The sequence below is a fragment of the Phocoena sinus genome, chromosome 11, assembly GCF_008692025.1.
Source record: "Phocoena sinus isolate mPhoSin1 chromosome 11, mPhoSin1.pri, whole genome shotgun sequence".
In the NCBI taxonomy this organism is placed as follows: domain Eukaryota; kingdom Metazoa; phylum Chordata; class Mammalia; order Artiodactyla; family Phocoenidae; genus Phocoena; species Phocoena sinus.
Window position 1 is genome coordinate 100,726,314 of NC_045773.1, and position 20,426 is coordinate 100,746,739.

The 20,426-nt window shown below is 44.9% G+C and overlaps 1 protein-coding gene across 7 annotated transcripts in view; it reads left to right on the forward strand.

Annotated features, from left to right (window-relative positions):
* Positions 1-400: 400 nt before the first annotated feature.
* The window catches only part of RPP40 (ribonuclease P/MRP subunit p40), a 57,064-nt gene continuing 37,038 nt past the window's right edge, over positions 401-20,426 (forward strand). For 4 of the 7 annotated variants that reach the window (XM_032649076.1, XM_032649073.1, XM_032649079.1 and 1 more), the window contains exons 1-2: positions 5,264-5,396; positions 6,630-6,760. The gene's annotated coding sequence lies outside the window, so the exon portion shown is untranslated. Of the gene's footprint in view, positions 422-5,101; positions 5,167-5,263; positions 5,397-6,629; positions 6,761-20,426 lie in introns of those variants that run through there. The other 3 variants (XM_032649075.1, XM_032649074.1, XM_032649077.1) reach the window with 3 other exon arrangements.

Genomic DNA, 20,426 nt, shown 5'->3' on the forward strand with positions numbered 1-20,426 from the left:
TGTTTGGAAGATCTGCATTTCTCAGTAAATCAGTATTTTCCAAACAGCCAATGTATGATGTTACAGAATGGTGTGTGGGCCACTGTATATAAAATAGATGAACAACAAGGGTCTAATGTAGAGCACAGGGAACTATATTCAATATCTTGTAATAACCTATACTGGAAAAGAATCTGAAAAAGGGGATGGAGATATATACATATATATATATATATATATATATATATATATATATATATGAGTCACTTTGCTGTAACCTTGAAACTAACACAGCATTGTAAATTAACTATACTTCAATTTTTAAAATGGTGAAAAAATGTTTTTTTAATTATCGTTATAGGGCATCTCTGTGCTGGAGATCAACGAGAGGAATAAACTTAAGGTCTTCTCAGGGCTTTTCTGAGCCTGCACCCTTCCTAAGGTATGTGCTGGGACTTTCTAGATTGCTCTGTATATGTGGTTTCTTTCGAACGTTTTAGTCCTTTAATGTCTGACTCCCAAAGGGGAAAAAAACCAGAACGTAAAAACAAGCACCAGTTCTTTAAATTCTCTGGACGTTGTTTCAGCCGGAGGCTGCAGGGTTTGTAGCAACAACAGTGAAGGCTGCAGCAACGCTGCCCATCTCTGTGTCTGCACCTCTGTGATCAGAGCAGCAATCCGTGACCATAGCACAGATCCCTGTTATTAGAGCACAGGGTCCTTCTTGCCTACCCCAGCTCCTGCAAGCTGCATGCAACCTGTTCTCAGAAATGGTGCTCAGCTGCTTGCCGGGTTAGGGGGGTGGGGGCTGGAGGATACGGAGCGCTACTGTGATAAGAGCTGAAATTGACCAAACTTAACAACTATGAGAAGTGGTCACAGAGTGTGGTTTTCAACCATCAGTTTTTTTCCTTTTTAATTTTATTACTATTTTTTTGTTTAAGAATTTTTTATTGAGGTAGCAATGGTTTATAACATTATATAGATGTGTCGAAACTTCTTTGTTTAAAAAAATTGTGATAAAATAAAACACATTAAATTTACCATCCTAACCTTTTTAAAGCGTGCGCTTCAGTGGCGTTAAGTACATTCACACTGTTGTGCGACCGTCACCACTAGAACTCTTCATCTTCCCAAACTGAAACTCTTCACTCACTAAACAATAATTCCTCACTCCCCCTGCAACCCAGCCGCTGACAACCACCATTCTCCTTTCTGCATCTGTGAATCTGATGACTCTATGTACTTCCTGTGAGTGGACTCGTACTATGACTGGCTTATTTCACTCAGCATAATATCTTCAAGGTTCATTCCTGCTGTAACTCATGTCAGAATTTCCTTCCTTGGGCTTCCCTGGTGGCGCAGTGGTTAAGAATCCGCCTGCTAATGCAGGGGACACGGGTTGAAGCCCTGGTCGGGGAAGATCCCACATGCCGTACAGCAACTAAGCCCGTGTGCCACAACTACTGAACCTGCGCTCTAGAGCCCGCGAGCCACAACTACTGAGCCTGCGTGCTGCAACGACTGAAGCCCGCACGCCTAGAGCCCGTGTTCTGCGTGCAAGAAAAGCCACTGCGATGAGAAGCCCGCGCACAGCAACAAAGAGCAGCCCCCGCTCGCCGCAGCTAGAGAAAAGCCTGCACGCGGCAATGAAGACCCAACGCAGCCAAAAATAAAATAAATTAAAAGAAGAATTTCCTTCCTTTTAAAGGCTGAATAATATTCCATCGTGTGTTTATGCCAAAGTTTGTATATCCATTCATCCACTGATGGACACTAGGGCTGCTTCCACCTTTTGCCTACTGTGAATAACGCTGCTGTGAACATGGGTGTGCAGATCTCTCTCTGAGATCCTGTTTTTGATCCAAAGCTGCAGAATTCTGAGGTGCTTCATCACATAGCAATAGACAACCAGCACGTTGAGCTGTGATTAGACCTCACCAGCTGAAATGGTGGGAGGATGATGCTTGCTGAAGCAGAGAAGCGCATTGTCTGTGTCAGAGCATGGGGTCCAGCTTTAGAGACTGGTCGCTGACTTGGTGCCACCAGGACCTCCACTTAGGCGGTGGAAACTCTCACTTCCCTGGCTGTTCGGTAGAGAGGATAAAGCAGGTTACCGAACAGCAGCAGTTTATAAAAGGATTCATGACTGTCGTCAATAAGGAGGAGAGACTACTCTGTCTGTATTCAGGCTGGACCGGCTGCTAACATGTCCCCTCCACCAGGACGATACTAGAGCCAAGTCTGGAAAATCAGAGGTGATTTGGTCAGGCCAGTGCTGGAGAGTTGAGAACCAAGAATTAAATCAATCTTGGATTTCTCTCTTCTTTTTGTGTGTGTGTGGGGGGGTGCCAAGGGGATGCGCTGCACGGCTTGCGGGATCTCAGTTCCCAGACCAAGGATTGAATTTGGGCCATGGCGGTGAAAGCCTGGAATCCTAACCACTAGGCCACCCTGGAACTCCCTCAGCCTTGGATTTCATCACAGACCTGATGGGATGGACTGTCACTGTCAAAGTTCACCAAGGCTGACAAAGGAAAGGAAGAAACCACGGCCACCTTCCTGGAGCAAGTCCAGTGGAGGTCAGCTCCAGGCAGCGGGGTGCACCTGGGGATCCTGCTCTGAGGAGGTGAGCCTCACGCTCTTGACGTTGGTAGTGGGGAATGACAGGTTCCCCAGCTGTTTTTTAAAATAGTGTATTAGGGCTTCCCTGGTGGCGCAGTGGTTGAGAGTCCGCCTGCCGATGCAGGGGACACAGGTTCGTGCCCCGTTCCGGGAAGATCCCACATGCCACGGAGTGGCTGGGCCCATGAGCCATGGCCGCTGAGCCTGTGCGTCCAGAGCCTGTGCTCCACAACAGGAGAGGCCACAACAGTGAGAAGCCCGCGTACAGCAAAAATAAAAAAATAAATAGTGTATTAATAGAAAATTTGGGTTATACTAAGGCCAACAGATCAGGAGATGATGACTATTGAAAAGATGTTTTATAATCACAGCTCCTGAGAGGAGGGCGCATGCCATGCCATGGGGGGGGTGGGGCACACGGGGAAGCACCAGGGTTGGTCAGGAGGCAAGCCTCTATTGTGGTTTCCATGACAACAAGCCAGGGACACTTCCCGCCTCCTCAGACCTTCAGGGTTTGGAGCTGCCCCCATGTTGGCTCTGGTTGTAGCCACCTGGGTTGTTTCGTGGCCAAAGGCCCCTGTGAAAGAAATAACAAAATGAGTGAACTTTCCTTCCTCTTGCTGGACACAGTGACCCAGAGGAGGGGGGAATTAAGTCCTTAAACCAGCGTCATTGCTCCTGGTTTGCAAAGAGAAATGCTGGGAATCCCCAGGGCGTGTCTTCAGCAGGCTGGTTGGGGAGGAGTGTATCCTGATCCACGGGAGCGGGGAAGGACGAGGGGGGCTGAGGGCTGAGGCAGCACCTCTGGGAATCATGGTAGTACACTTTCCTTCCCAGCAGAGGCCCACAAAGACGAGGCAAGGGAAAAGCACAGTCGTCTGTGTTCACCTCTGGACCTTTCCTCCGGCTCCCACCACCTCCCACCTCCTGGTTAGATCAGTTCCTGGTCCCTAGGGTCAACTCTGCGCAGAATCCAGGTGCTAAGACAAGAACGTTAGAAACTTACAGAATCCAGAAAGGCTGAGTTGATGGAGTAAACAGACAGAGAGGAGAGGAGGTGGGGCGGGCGGACCCTGTGGACTGGCTATCAGGTGGTTCAGCAAAGCAGAGGTAAGGTCTCCGGGGGCTGTGATGAAGGCTGTGGGGTTGAGGGGCAAGAGGGAGATGAAGAAATATAACTTCCTAGGACTTCCCGGCGGTCCGGTGGTTAGGACTCCGTGCTCCCACGGCAGGGGGCACGGGTTCCATCCCTGGTCCGGGAACTAAGATCCCGCGTGCAGGCACGACCGAAAAAAAAAAAGAAATATAATCTTTTATAGATGTCTTCCTGGGTTTTAAGAAAAAAGAATGTTTCCTCTTTAAATTTCTCTCCAGATTTGCACGGCTTTCAGTCCTACTTTTATGTCAGGCTGTTATTTCCTGGAAGGTGACACCATGCCGGGACTGGGCCACGTTGAGGTCCCACGTTTATATGGGTTACCTTGAATTGAGATGTGTGTTTTCATCAGCTACATCCAGGGATGATTTTGCTGCTGTCCGATTTTTATAGAAAAGCAGAAAAAGCATCCCTGGCTTTCATGTTTTGGGGGAGAGAGAAGCCTGGGTGTGGCCCCTAAGGCCCACAGATGCTCTGATTTCATCTCCCTTCCCAAGCGCCCTATTCTGATCTCAGCCTCGGAGGTGAAGTGGGTCTGTTTTCTGAGGGAGCGTCTACGCAATGCCAAACAAACTGGAGGAAAAGTAAACAGTTAACAGACAGCGGTTTGGTCTCCGGATTGCAGACCAGTCAGAAGGGGTGGTTCGGCTCACGGTCTATGCTTTATTTCACAGTTTTCCCTCCCCTCAACGGTCTTATCCGAGTGACTGTTTCAGGTTTAAGCAGGGGAACCAGGGCTCTGCAACTTTTCTCAGCCAGAGAGATCTGGGCTTCTTTGTTTTGGAAAGCAGTAATGTCACGCCCAGTGTCACTTACTTCTGGCAAGTGGGACAGCTGATGGATGACTTCAGGACGGGGGACCTGAAGCAGGAGAGCGCGAATGGGAAGAAAAACGTGCTGCCGGCGGGCTGCCGCTCTCTGGCGCCTCGCATGGAAAACCTCTGTGGCAAGAGACACCGCCAACCTCCGCCCCCTGCGGCAGTGTAAAGTCAAGAGTAGTGGCTTGCTACTGGTTATTTTTAACTCTGAGGGGACGATTAGGGCCTTGCGAGCTTGTCCCCAGAGGCCCCGGTCCGAGCTGCTGACTCAGAAGACACAGACACACTCCCTCCGGGGAGCAGTAACAGGGCTCCTTAATTGGTTTGAAAAATGGCAGCTGGATCGCAACAGCTGCTGCTCTCTGGCTGCGGCGGGGGAGGGAGGAGGACGCCAGCCCCGCTGCAGCCTGCAGAGCCCCGCCTCGGCTTTACCCTCACGCACCGCCTTTCCGTTCCTTCTCCGCGTTGTTCATTTCTGGCGCCCCTCCCCCAACGCTCTCTCCGAGCCTGGTCACGTGACCAGGCCTCCGCTCAGCCTCTGCGCTGACGTTGCTGGAGGCAGCCCTTCCTGCCTGTGCTGCGGGGCTGGTAAGTCCTTAGTGAGAGGTTCCTCTTCTGTCCCTCTGGCCCCAGGCAGCCCTCGTCTGCTCGTACCTCGGATGGAAAACTTGCGTCTTATTTTCTCTCGAGCATTTGTCCGTCTGTCCTTAACTGCTCCCTTTGCTGCCTCTGAGTTCCGAAGTGTGCTGACTGTCCGGCAGGGCTCCAGGCGTCCTTCTCGGGAAGCAGGGACACTGGAACACACCGGACCCCCAAGGGTGAGAGCAGGTTCCCCACTCTGGCTGGGAGGAGAGCTGAGTTTTCTTTTGCCTTGGTTTCCTCATCTGTCAATGAAGAGGGTTGGGTTCAATCAATTTGTTCTCAAATTCCTTTTTTCTTTCAGCGGTTTTATTCAAACAAAAACTAGCAGGAAACACATCCTGCAGAGCCCTGTCCACTCAGCTTCACGCCCTCTGTCCCCGGCTGACCCCTCTCCCCTGGGGCTCCGCAGAGCACAGCTCGGAGATCACCAGACAGGACTCTCCCCAAGGCTCCTTTCAGCTCTAACAGGCTGGGATCTTGGGGCTGGAGTTTTCAGGCGGGACCCCAGGAGAGGAGAGGGGTCTGCAGTGGGGCAGCCTGGCCCCTCCCATCTAAGTGCTCGGGGACAAGAAAGCCCCGATGACAACTTCTCGTGCTAGTGGCCCCGCAGCCTCTAGCCTCACCTTACCTAAAATCGAGTTGGGGAAACGGATGGGCATTTGCAAGCACCCTGGCCCACCCTGGGCGGTTGAAGAGGTAGGCCACGTGGAGGTTATTGCACTTTTTTTTCAGTACAGTGGAAAGTTGTTGAAAAGTTTTAAATACAGGCTCAGCAAGATCTGATTTACACACTTAAAAGATTTACATGCTTAAAAAACTCTAGTATTAGGTTGGAAAGTGGATTGCGAGGATAAGCCTGATAGCAGGAGAGACTGCTGCGAGGATAAGCCTGATAGCAGGAGAGACTGCAAACGTCTTCGTTTACTCATTAGCCTTACTGAGAGATGACAGGATACCCAGGAGGAGGGAACCTCATGTCTACACAAAAGCCTGCACAGCGATGTTCAAGCAGCACTATTCATAGTAGCCAAAAAGTGGAAACAACCCTAATGGCCACCAGCTGCCCAATGGATAAACAAAATATGGGGTATCCATACGGTAAAAATTAATGAATGGAAACCTCAGTTAAATAGAGTCGGGAGACCATCAGGGGGAGGTCTCACCCCTGCGTGGACAGCAGAGCCCAAGGGGGAAAGAAGAAAGATTCCCCTTCTTTCTGGCCAAGACTCAGCCAATAAGAAACAGAGGCTCTGTTTACTAAGCCCGCCCACCATTCTCTACCCTCTATAAAGGCGGCTCCTTCCCTCGCCTCACAGGGGTTCGTATGTGGCCGCCAGGGTTGAAACCTCAAGTTGCAACTCTGCTGATCCCGAATAAACCCGTCTTTGCTGGCGGTCTTTTCACTTTAGGTCAACATTTTGGTGACCCATCCAGGAACCAGAGAAGACCCCCGACAGCTCCTGGGCTGCTGAGCAAACAGGTGCAGCGCCCACCTTGAACTCATTGTCACTGCTTTTCTCACCGACCCTGGATTTTGAAGGTACGTCTTTCTCCTGGGTCCCAGCTTCTTTGCGTTCGGAAGCTCTCCAGGTTTTATTCAGGATGGATGCTAAAGCTGGTCCTTTCTGGTCAAGGCCTTGTTCTGTGTGCAAGTACTCATTTGACACTTACTGTTCCAACTGGCATAGGCTTGCCTTTTGGGTGGATCCATGGAACGCGGTCTGTTCTAGGGAGCCAGGCTGAGGAGCCTTTGCCCAGGCTCCTCTGGGACCAGACTGTCCCCTTAGAACTGGCTGGTGTTAGGCCTGTGGGCTGTTTGAGCTGTTTTGGCTGTTTGAAAATTAGTCTTGGGAGTTCCCTGGTGGTCTAGGGGTTAGGATTTGGCGCTCTCACTGCCGAGAGCCCGGGTTCAACCCCTGGTCGGGGAACTGAGATCCCGCGAGCCACGCGGCCAAAAAAAAAAAGTCACTTACTCCTGCCAAACAAACAAAAAATTACCTCTGAGAAACGGGATCCCAGTTATTCAAATATTTTGAGGGTGCTCCTCGGCGCTACGAACAGCCTCCTGATATCTGTCTGATGTTACGTTTCAAAATCGCGGTCCTTCCTCATTCACTTTTCTAACTAAATGGACTCACCCGACCAAAGGCAACTTAGAATCTCAGCAGCCATTATGCGGAACTTTTGAAATCCCCGAACTTTCTTTTCTTAAAACTGAATTGGACAACCACAGTTTTCAAATTTCCAGAACCGAATGGAACACCTACCTCTGTTGGCATTTTGAGGCTTCCAGATGTTATTAGGAGCCTAAAGTTGCCTCTCTGCAAAATAAGATGTTAAGATGAACTGAGGCCAACAGACAATTAAAGATAAAGTGGTTCCTGAAGCTCAGGCTCTTCCTCGGCTTCTTTGCCTCAGGCGCGGCCCCCCAGCACCGTCTTCCTTCTGCCCTTCTCTGCCGCCTGCCCCTCCTCTACACCCTCAGCTCCCCCCAGACTAATTCTCTTGCCCAACTTCCCTTTTTCTCTGAAATTCTTTCCAATCCCTTTTCCTCTAAACTGGTCAGAACCTGTCCCTTTAAAATTCAGCCTTTTGAGAATTCAGAGGCTAAACCTTTCATTTCTTTTTTTTTTTCTCGCAATAAAGCAGGATTTTTTTTTTTTTTTTTAACATCTTTATTGGGGTATAATTGCTTTACAATGGTGTGTTAGTTTCTGCTTTATAACAAAGTGAATCAGCTATACATATACATATGTTCCCATATGTCTTCCCTCTTGCGTCTCCCTCCCTCCCACTCTCCCCATCCCACCCTTCCAGGCTGTCACAAAGCACCGAGCTAATATCCCTGTGCCTTGCGGCTGCTTCCCCCCAGCTATCTACCTTACTACGTTTGTTAGTGTGTATATGTCCATGACTCTCTCTCGCCCTGTCAAAACTCACCCCTCCCCCTCCCCATACCCTCAAGTCCGTTCTCCAGTAGGTCTGCGTCTTTATTCCTATCTTACCCCTAGGTTCTTCATGACATTTTTTTCCCTTATATTCCATATATATGTGTTAGCATACGGTATTTGTCTTTTTCTTTCCGACTTACTTCACTCTGTATGACAGACTCTAGGTCTATCCATCTCATTACAAATAGCTCAATTTCATTTCTTTTTAAGGCTGAGTAATATTCCATTGTGTATATGTGCCACATCTTCTTTATCCATTCATCTGATGATGGGTGCTTAGGTTGTTTCCATGTCCTGGCTATTGTAAATAGAGCTGCAATGAACATTTTGGTACATGACTCTTTTTGAATTTTGGTTTTCTCAGGGTATATGCCAAGTAGTGGGATTGCTGGGTCATATGGTAATTCTATTTGTAGTTTTTTAAGGAACCTCCATACTGTTCTCCACAGTGGCTGAACCAATTCACATTCCCACCAGCAGTGCAAGAGTGTCCCCTTTTCTCCACACCCTCTCCAGCATTTATTGTTTCTAGATTTTTTGATGATGGCCATTCTGACTGGTGTGAGATGATATCTCATTGTAGTTTTGATTTGCATTTCTCTAATGATTAATGATGTTGAGCATTCTTTCATGTGTTTGTTGGCATTCTGTATATCTTCTTTGGAGAAATGTCTATTTAGGTCTTCTGCCCATTTTTGGATGGGGTTGTTTGTTTTTTTGTTATTGAGCTGCATGAGCTGCTTGTAAATTTTGGAGATTAATCCTTTGTCAGTTGCTTCATTTGCAAATGTTTTCTCCCATTCTGAGGGTTGTCTTTTGGTCTTGGTTATGGTTTCCTTTGCTGTGCAAAAGCTTTGAAGTTTCATTAGGTCCCATTTGTTTATTTTTGTTTTTATTTCCATTACTCTAGGAGGTGGGTCAGAAAGGATCTTGCTGTGATTTATGTCATAGAGTGTTCTTCCTATGTTTTCTTCTAAGAGTTTGATAGTTTCTGGCCTTACATTTAGGTCTTTAATCCATTTTGAGCTTATTTTTGTGTGTGGTGTTAGGGAGTGATCTAATCTCATACTTTTACATGTACCTGTCCAGTTTTCCCAGCACCATTTATTGAAGAGGCTGTCCTTTCTCCACTGTACATTCCTGCCTCCTTTATCAAAGATAAGGTGTCCATATGTGCGTGGGTTTATCTCTGGGCTTTCTATCCTGTTCCACTGATCTATCTTTCTGTTTTTGTGCCAGTACCATACTGTCTTGATTACTGTTGCTTTGTAATATAGTCTGAAGTCAGGGAGCCTTATTCCTCCAGCTCCTTTTTTCGTTCTCAAGATTGCTTTGGCTATTCGGGGTCTTTTGTGTTTCCATACAAATTGCGAAATTTTTTGTTCTAGTTCTGTGAAAAATGCCAGTGGTAGTTTGATAGGGATTGCATTGAATCTGTAGATTGCTTTGGGTAGTAGAGTCATTTTCACAATGTTGATTCTTCCCATCCAAGAACATGGTATATCTCTCCATCTATTTGTATCATCTTTAATTTCTTTCATCAGTGTCTTATAATTTTCTGCATACAGGTCTTTCGTATACTTAGGTAGGTTTATTCCTAGATATTTTATTCTTTTTGTTGCAATGGTAAATGGGAGTGTTTTCTTGATTTCACTTTCAGATTTTTCATCATTAGTATATAGGAATGCCAGAGATTTCTGTGCATTAATTTTGTATCCTGCTACTTTACCAAATTCATTGATTAGCTCTAGTAGTTTTCTGGTAGCATCTTTAGGATTCTCTATGTATAGTATCATGTCATCTGCAAACAGTGACAGCTTTACTTCTTCTTTTCCGATTTGGATTCCTTTTATTTCCTTTTCTTCTCTGATTGCTGTGGCTAAAACTTCCAAAACTATGTTGAATAAGAGTGGTGAGAGTGGGCAACCTTGTCTTGTTCCTGATCTTAGTGGAAATGCTTTCAGTTTTTCACCATTGAGGATGATGTTTGCTGTGGGCTTGTCATATATGGCTTTTATTATGTTTAGGAAAGTTCCCTCTATGCCTACTTTCTGGAGGGTTTTTATCATAAATGGGTGTTGAATTTTGTCGAAAGCTTTCTCTGCATCTATTGAGATGATCATATGGTTTTTCTCCTTCAATTTGTTAATATGGTTTATCACATTGATAGATTTGCGTATATTGAAGAATCCTTGCATTCCTGGAATAAACCCCACTTGATCATGGTGTATGATCCTTTTAATGTGCTGTTGGATTCTGTTTGCTAGTATTTTGTTGAGGATTTTTGCATCTATGTTCATCAGTGATATTGGCCTGTAGTTTTCTTTCTTTGTGACATCCTTGTCTGGTTTTGGTATCAAGGTGATGGTGGCTTCGTAGAAGGAATTTGGGAGTGTTCCTCCCTCTGCTATATTTTGGAAGAGTTTGAGAAGGATAGGTGTTAGCTCTTCTCTAAACGTTTGATAGAATTCACCTGTGAAGCCATCTGGTCCTGGGCTTTTGTTTGTTGGAAGGTTTTTAATCACAGTTTCAATTTCAGTGCTTGTGATTGGTCTGTTCATATTTTCTATTTCTTCCTGATTCAGTCTTGGCAGGTTGTGCATTTCTAAGAATTTGTCCATTTCTTCCAGATTGTCCATTTTATTGGCATAGAGTTGCTTGTAGTAATCTCTCATGATTTTTTTTATTTCTGCAGTGTCAGTTGTTACTTCTCCTTTTTCATTTCTAATTCTATTGATTTGAGTCTTCTCCCTTTTTTTCTTGATGAGTCTGGCTAGTGGTTTATCTATTTTGTTTATCTTCTCAAAGAACCAGCTTTTAGTTTTATTGATCTTTGCTATTGTTTCCTTCATTTCTTTTTCATTTATTTCTGATCTGATTTTTATGATTTCTTTCCTTCTGCTAGCTTTGGGGTTTTTTTGTTCTTCTTTCTCTAATTGCTTGAGGTGCAAGGTTAGGTTGTTTATTCGAGATGTTTCCTGCTTCTTAAGGTGGGCTTGTATTGCTATAAACTTCCCCCTTAGAACTGCTTTTGCTGCATCCCATAGGTTTTGGGTCGTTGTGTCTCCATTGTCATTTGTTTCTAGGTATTTTTTGATTTCCCCTTTGATTTCTTCAGTGATCACTTCATTATTAAGTAGTGTATTGTTTAGCCTCCATGTGTTTGTATTTTTTACAGATCTTTTCCTGTAATTGATATCTAGTCTCATGGCGTTGTGGTCGGAAAAGATACTTGATACAATTTCAGTTTTCTTAAATTTACCAAGGCTTGATTTGTGACCCAAGATATGATCTATCCTGGAGAATGTTCCATGAGCACTTGAGAAAAATGTGTATTCTGTTGTTTTTGGATGGAGTGTCCTATAAATATCAATTAAGTCCATCTTGTTTAATGTATCATTTAAAGCTTGTGTTTCCTTATTTATTTTCATTTTGGATGATCTGTCCATGGGTGAAAGTGGGGTGTTAAAGTCCCCTACTATGAATGTGTTACTGTTGATCTCCCCTTTTATGGTTGTTAGTATTTGCCTTATGTATTGAGGTGCTCCTATGTTGGGTGCATAAATATTTACAATTGTTATATCTTCTTCTTGGATCGATCCCTTGATCATTATGTAGTGTCCTTCTTTGTCCCTTTTAATAGTCCTTATTTTAAAGTCTATTTTGTCTGATATGAGAATTGCTACTCCAGCTTTCTTTTGGTTTCCATTTGCATGGAATATCTTTTTCCATCCCCTTACTTTCAGTCTGTATGTGTCTCTAGTTCTGAGGTGGGTCTCTTGTAGACAGCATATATAAGGGTCTTGTTTTTGTATCCATTCAGCCAATCTGTGTCTTTTGGTGGGAGCATTTAGTCCATTTACATTTAAGGTAATTATCGATATGTATGTTCCTATTTCCATTTTATATATTGTTTTGGGTTCGCTACTATAGGTCATTTCCTTCTCTTGTGTTTCGTGTCTAGGGAAGTTCCTTTAGCATTTGTTGTAAAGCTGGTTTGGTGGTGCTGAACTCTCTCAGCTTTTGCTTGTCTGTAAAGGTTTTAATTTCTCCATCAAATGTGAATGAGATCCTTGCTGGGTAGAGTAGTCTTGGTTGCAGGCTATTCTCCTTCATCACTTTCAGTATGTCCTGCCACTCCCTTCTGGCTTGTAGGGTTTCTGCTGAGAGATCAGCTGTTAACCTTATGGGGATTCCCTTGTGTGTTATTTGTTGTTTTTCCCTTGCTGCTTTTAATATGCTTTCTTTGTATTTAATTTTTGACAGTTTGATTAATATGTGTCTTGGCGTGTTTCTCCTTGTATTTATCCTGTATGGGACCCTCTGTGCTTCCTGGACTTGATTAACTATTTCCTTTCCCATATTAGGGAAGTTTTCAACTATAATCTCTTCAAATATTTTCTCAGTCCCTTTCTTTCTTTCTTCTTCTTCTGGAACCCCTATAATTCGAATGTTGGTGCGTTTCATGTTGTCCCAGAGGTCTCTGAGACTGTCCTCAGTTCTTTTCATTCTTTTTTCTTTATTCTGCTCTGCAGTAGTTATTTCCACTACTTTATCTTCCAGGTCACTTATCCGTTCTTCTGCCTCAGTTATTCTGCTATTGATCCTATCTAGAGTGATTTTAATTTCATTTATTGCATTGTTCATCGTTGCTTGTTTCATCTTTAGTTCTTGTAGGTCCTTGTTAACTGTTTCTTGCATTTTGTCCATTCTACTTCCAAGATTTCGGATCATCCTTACTATCATTATTCTGAATTCTTTTTCAGGTAGATTGCCTATTTCCTCTTCATTTGTTAGGTCTGGTGGGTTTTTATCTTGCTCCTTCATCTGCTGTGTGTTTTTCTGTCTTCTCATTTTGCTTATCTTACTGTGTTTGGGGTCTCCTTTTTGCAGGCTGCACTTTCGTAGTTCCCGTTGTTTTTGATGTCTGTCTCCAGTGGCTAAGGTTGTTTCAGTGGGTTGTGTAGGCTTCCTGGTGGAGGGGACTAGTGCCTGTGTTGTGCTGGATGAGGCTGGATCTTGTCTCTCTAGTGGGCAGGTTCACGTCTGGTGGTGTGTTTTGGGGTGTCTGTGGCCTTATTATGATTTTAGGCAGCCTCTCTGCTAATGGGTGGGGTTGTGTTCCTGTTTTGCTAGTTGTTTGGCATAGGTTGTCCAGCACTGTGGCTTGCTGGTCGTTGAGTGAAGCTGGGTGCTGGTGTTAAGATGGAGGTCTCTGGGATATTTCCACCGTTTAATATTATGTGGAGCTGGGAGGTCTCTTGTTGACCAGTGTCCTGAAGTTGGCTCTCCTACCTCAGAGGCAGAGCCCTGACTCCTGGCTGGAGCACCAAGAGCCTTTCACCCACACAGCTCAGAATAAAAGGGAGAAAAAGTAGGGAGAATTAGTAGAAGTATGAGTAAAGAAAGAAGGAAAGGAGGAAAGGAAGGAAGGAAGAAAGAAGGAAAGAAAGGAGGGAGGGAGGGAGGGAGGAAGGAAGGAAGGAGGGAAAGAAGGAAAAAAGACAGAAAGAAAGATGATACAGTAAAAATAAAATAAAGTATAATATAGTTATTGAATTAAAAAATATTTAGAAAAAAAAAAAGGGACGGATAGAACCTTAGGACAAATGTTGGAAGCAAAGCTATACAGAGAAAATCTTACACAGAAGCATACACATACACCTTCACAAAAAGAGGTAAAGGGGGAAAAATCATAATTCCTGCTCCCTGAGACCACCTCCTCAATTTGGGGTGATTCGTTGTCTAAAGGAGGGAAGGAAGGAAGGAAAGAAAGAAGGAACGAAGGTAAAGTATAATAAAGTTATCACAATTAAACTTAATTATTAAGAAAAAGAATTTTTAAAAAAAAGTCATGGACGGATAGAGCCCTAGGACAAATGGTGGAAGCAAGAGTATACAGACAGGATCTCACACAGAAGCATACACGTACACATTCACAAAAAGAGGAAAAGGGAAAAAAATCATAGATCTCGCTCCTAAATTCCACCTCTTCAATTTGGGATCATTCCTTGTCTATTCAGGTATTCCACAGATGCAGGGTATATCAAGTTGATTGTGGAGCTTTAATCCGCTGCTTCTGTGGCTGCTGGGAGAGATTTCCCTTTCTCTTCTTTGTTCTCACAGCTCACAGGAGCTCAGCTTTGGATTTGGCCCTGCCTCTGCGTGTAGGTTGCTGGAGGGCGTCTGTTTTTTCGCTCAGACAGGACGGGGTTAAAGGAGCCGCTGATTCGGGGCCTCCGGCTCACTCAGGCCCTAAAGCAGGATTTTTAATACTCATTTTACTGGTGAAGAAACTTAGGCACAGAGAATATTAAAGGTTTGTTTGCCCATACTCAAATAACAGGAACTCTTCGGAGTTACTGCATGAGCGTGAATGCGCGTACACTAAATGGTAATGAATTACAGAAAGAGTTACCATGTCTGGGCATTCCCAGCAAATGGTATAGGTTGAGTTTTTATTGAACGCAGGTGGCGTTTCTGTAGTTGTCTCCTATCTTGAGAGATACTCGATGGGAGTCACTGCCTGGTGCAACAAGTGTTTATTTCTTTGAAACCCTTAATTTCTTATCCTCCCTGGACTAAAGCCACAGTCAAAGATATTCCTAAAGTAACCAAAGATCCTCACACATTTGCTGAGGGATTTCACACAGTCATTCAAACCTATCAACCTGGATTCTCCGGCTTATCTCAACTAGTTCACATGCTTGTCAGGGAAGCCAGGCCCAGCATTCAGTTTGCCGCTAATTGGCAGAGTCCTGAAAGATCTCTAGAATTACAACTGGGAGACCTGGCCATGTACTTATATGATCAGACTCAGGCAATCACTCAGTGACTTTATCAGGCCATTCCTAGGACTTTTCCAAAGACTGTTGATGGGAACAAAATTCAGGCTTGCACACAAAGATCTGATGAATCTGTTCATGACTATTACCATCAACTTCAGATTATTTTAAAAGAAAATTCTGGTCTTCTTTAGATGTTGATTCCACCTGGGTAGCTTTTAACTCTGTTTCTTAATGGGCTGAAACAGGACCTTTCCCTTCTAGTAAAAAGCACCAGGATGGAGTGGGAAACCCGCCACTGCAGATTTAGTAAATCTGGCCAACCAGCTCTCTCATGCTGGATGCGTCTCCTCAAAGGAAGGCTGCCAAAAGTCTTAATCTTCAACTGAAGCAAACAAAGGCCCCTAAACAAAACCAAAACCCTCCTAGTTTCTTCTGTTATTACAAAGAGCCAGGACATTGGGAAAGAGATTTTTACAAATTTAAGTGCTTCAGGCGCCTTCAGCCTTCTAACGTGCCTTTCCAACATCCTCCTGATTCTGAATGACTCAAGGAACTACAGAGGCTCTTCCCAATCTTCCCTCTTAATTGGCTTGGAGAAACAGTTCTCCGGATTGGGGTTGAATCTCTTCCAGTCCTAACTGACACTGGAGCCAGAGTGCTCAACCCCACTACTACAAAACAGCCCCTGTCTCAGAGTGCTAAAACCGTTCCAGTAGTGGGGATCTGTAATGCACCTCAAAAGGTTCCTGTCTCTGAACCTTTTCCCTTTTGTTTAGGCCCTTTGAGAGATAGACACGCCTTCTGCTTAGTTCCTCTGCCCCTATCCATTTATGAGCCTGAGATTCCTTAGAGAAGTATCATGGCAGAATTTCTTTCTCCAAAAGGGGGAAATAACTCTAGAACTTGACGGCAGTCATCAAAGCAGCCAACCAGGTGAATTAAATGATCCTTTGACATCTTTTATTTGCTCCATCTCTGTTGGTGCTAGAGCTGATTCTGGAAACACTGATCATTTGTCCCCTTTGAATCAGCTACCACCCTCCTTGTGGGCAAAATCTCAAACTGATACTGGCAAAATCCACAGCGCACCTCCCATCAAGATTCAAATAGATCCCTCAAAACTTCTTCCTGGAATTACTCAATACCTGTAAGTAAAGAAGCCCTTCAAGTCATACAGCCCATAATGGAAGACTACAAGGCTCAGTGTCCCCTCTACTCGTCCCTGAAACTTTCCCATTTTACTGCTGAGAAAACCTAAGGGCCGAGGGTGGAGGCTAGTCAAGGCCCTCAGAACAATAAACAACATTGTTATCCTTCGACACCCTGTGGTCCCTAACCCGCACACATTACTAACATCCATTCCCACCGGAAGGCATTCTTTACTGTAATTGGTTTATGCAGTGCATTCTTTAGTATCCCAGCTGAGGAAGCTAGCCAACACTTTTTGGCCTTCACTTGGGAAAAAAAACAACTCACTTGGACAGTAATCCCTCAGGATCTTACTGAGAGCCCTTCGTATTTTTTGCAAATCCTAAAGGTTGATCTGAATGATACAGAGTTCCCCAGAGGTTCTGCTTTGTTGCAGTATGTGGAATGATTTGCTTCTTCGCTTTCCTCAAGCCTCCTCACAGGATGACTACATCCACTTGCTAAAGCTTTTAGCCTTAAAGGGACATAACATCAACAAGGAAAACTGCAGTTTGCCCGAAACCAGATTCCATATTTAGGGCATCTGATACCAGAACAAGAGCTAAACCAAGGTCCAGATAGACTTCATAATGTCTTAAGTTTCCCAAAACCCAAAACTAAGTGCCAACTGTGAGGTTTTCTTGGGCTAGTTGGTTATTGCTCTAATTGGATTCCAAATTTCTCTTTTATGGCCAAACCTCTGTATGTTTTACTAAAGAATAATGACCCTGACCTAATTTTATGGGAAGAATAGGACTGCATAGGCTCTAATCACATTTATCAGATTCCCTCTTTCCTTTTTGTATATGAAAAGGAAGGGAATGCCCTTGGGGTGTTTATCCCAAAACACAGAGGCCACCATTGACCCATAGGGCATTATAGCCAGCAACTTCCCTGTGTGTGTGTGTGGGGGGGGGGGAGATACCCTCTGTTGCCTGAGGGGCATTACTGCCACTACCCTTTTGATTCTAGAGCTTTCAAAGAAAAGGAATAGAATTTAGTGACAGGTTGGATCTCAGGCATGAGAGAGAGAGGAGTCTGGTTCTTAGGCTCCAGAAGTGTTAGCCTGCGTGGACGGGAGTGCCGCTGAGCAGGGCGAGTACAGAAGATGAGAAGCAGATTGAGTGGGAGCCGTGGGATGAGAGGGGGCGTCTGTGCACGGAGGGCTGCCTTGAGGTGGGACTTCCACGGGGGGGGGTGTGGCCAGCGGACAGAGGCAGCAGTCTGTCCTGAGATGTAGATTTGGGCGCTGTCACGGAAACAGCCCAGACCACCATGCTGTCTGGTCCTCCGTGTCTTAGGCACGCAGCTCCCTCCATCCTGAGCACCTTCCCGCCTTCTCTGCTCTGATGCCACCTCCATCCTAACCACTCTTCCCCGCCCCTCCCATCCCAGGCAGGGCCCTGTGCTTACCTTTAGCTATGTTCTGACTACTTGGTACTGATGCTGAGTGGTTTTCGGTCTGTGTCCCCCACTGGGACAGGGTTCCTAGTACATGGCAGGCAGACTGGCATGTGGTTATTGAACTGGAGTAAAACTTTAGCGTTGGTCCACCCTCTTAACTCTTTGCGATTGTTTTCCCACTGACCCCAGTTTTTAAGCCACAAGACCAAAACCTCATGAGGCATTCCCATGAGGAATGTGAGACGGCCCGCGGGAGAGGGCCCAGGAGTGAACTTCACTGGTCTGGTCGCCAGTGTTGGTTCTGCTCTGAGCTCACGGCTTCTCTTTAGGTAGATTATTTTATACATCCTCTAGGACCTAGTGGCTCAGCTATAAAATAAAATAACGCCCGTGACCTAGGTATTCTCTGAGACAGTGCATCTGACAGCTTGCTGTGGTGACAGAGATTCTCCACGTCTGCGCTTCCAGTATGGCACCAATCGCCCCAAGGGCAGCCACCGAGACTGAAATGTGTGTGATTGTGTTGGAAGCTCAGCCCTAAGACCCCTTCCGGCTTGGTGATATCACTTTCTTTGTTTCCCTGTGCATTCAGTCTAATTTTCAACTTCTGTACATATGAAAATAGAAAACTCAAAGACAGGCTATCTTTTATCAGGTTTTTGTCTGTTTAGCAAAATGTCAACATGTGTATAATATTAACTAATCATAGAGAAAACTTTTTATGTAATTAGTTTGAGGAGCTGAGGGACAAACAGCTCCAGTTCCAGCTGCAGGGCATAGGGAGGTGAGTCAAGGGTCCTGGGAGGAGGGACAGTGCCTTGAACAGACCAGACTTGCCCATGACCCCAGCTGCTGCCAGGTGCCATGCAAACAGCCCCACCTGTGCCTCTGCTTCTGCCTGGGGAAGGGGAGGGGGGTCCAAGCACTGAGGAGGCTGCTGCATGTGCCCACCTATTGGGAAGTGCCAGTTTGGGCACAGACTCTCTGCTGTCTATGGACCTGTGTCCCCAGTACATGTAGAAGTGGGTCCCCCCTAGCCCAGAAACACTGTCGTGGGAGTGGTCCTCGCCAGGGGCCATTTGGCAATGTCTAGAGATGCTTTCGGTTGTCACCGGTTGGGGTAGGGAGTGCCACTGGCTTCTAGCGAGTAGAGGCCAGGGGTGCTGCAAACATTGTACAATGCACAGGACGGCCCCACAGCAAAGAATGATCCAGATGCCCCAAGTCTCAGTAGTGCTGAGACTGAGGAACCCTGACTCGTAGCTGTGTGGACTCTAGAAATGCAAAGCTCTGTCACGGCAACTCCTGGATTCCTGAAGCAGAGTGACTTTTGAATAAATGACATGTCTTATCTTCAGGACCATTTCATCATTTGGTTCTCCTTATTCTGTAGACAAAAGCCAGCAGTTGTTATAGTTTCCTACTATTTACATCACGTTCAATTTTATATGAGTTAGGCAGAGCCCAAATGACATTAAACAATTAAGTGAAAAAAGATCAGTTGCAAAATTTTTTTATTATTTTGATCGATCGCAATAATTCTCTATGAAAGAGATTTTCTCTCTTTGTTCATTGATAATTGTGGCTTTTTCTCCCTACTGGTATATATTGATACATGCATAAATTTGTATATACTTTCAAATGGGCTATAATTTGTTATTCCAACTTGACTGTTATTTATAAATGTGGTTAGATAATATTCACCAGACAATAATCAGTATTTAATGCTTTTATTCAGGAATTTCTTGTGTGTTATAAACCATGAGGAAGATGAGATTCCTGCTTCACGGTGAGGGAAAGCAAAAGCCAGAATGCGGCATAAGTGGTTTCCTCAAAGCTGCAAGAAGGATCGAGTTCCAGATATTCAGTATTTCGATCCCTTGGGTCTCTGTATACAAAACACCTTAGAAAATAATTACTTTTTTGTTTAAACAGCTAAACTTTTCATTTGCTCTGTCTTAAAACTGTGTTTTATTGAGGTATAATTTACATATATTAAAATACACAGTTTGAGTGTTAAAAAACAATTCAACTGAGTAAAATCTTAAAAATTTTATTGGCTTTATTCCATGATTCATGGATTGGGCATCATCCAGTCCAGCAGATAAAAAGGAACTCTGAAGAGCTGCACAAAATGAGATTTTAAAGGCAGAAGGGAGCGGGAACAAGGAAATTATACCAGGCCAAAAGTGCGGTTGCTTATTGTAAGGTTACTTTCCTTTAGGGGATGGCGGGGGTCTATCAGGCAGATGACCTAAGTGGTGCTGGCCAGGTAATTTCTGATTGGTCAAAATTCCATTTCTGGGAGAGGGGGAAATTGTGATTAAGTCTCTGTTTGGTGACGTGGGGCTTGGCATAAGTAACTCCATTTTGGATCTGTTGTCTGATTTTTAACATGAGTTATGACTTTAAATTTTTTTTTTTTTTTTTTTTTTTTGTGGTACGCGGGCCTCTCACTGCTGTGGCCTCTCCCGTTGCGGAGCACAGGCTCTGGACGTGCAGACTCAGCGGCCATGGCTCACGGGCCCAGCCGCTCCACGGCATGTGGGATCTTCCCAGACTGGGGCACAAACCCGTGTCCCCTGCATTGGCAGGCGGACTCTCAACCACTGCGCCACCAGGGAAGCCCTGACTCCAAAAGTTTTTAAACTTTTTAGAGCATGATTTGTTAAATGTACACTGTAAATAGATCTAAGAGGCACAGTTTGGTTGACTGTACAGCTCCTTAGTACATGGAGAGGTCAATAGCTGTTCTCATGTCAATAACATCTCACTAATTTTGTCAAATTGGGAAAAAGTACAGCGTGACTTAACAGGAACAATTTTTTTTTTTTTTTTTTGGCTGTGTTGGGTCTTTGTTGCTGCGTGCGTGCTT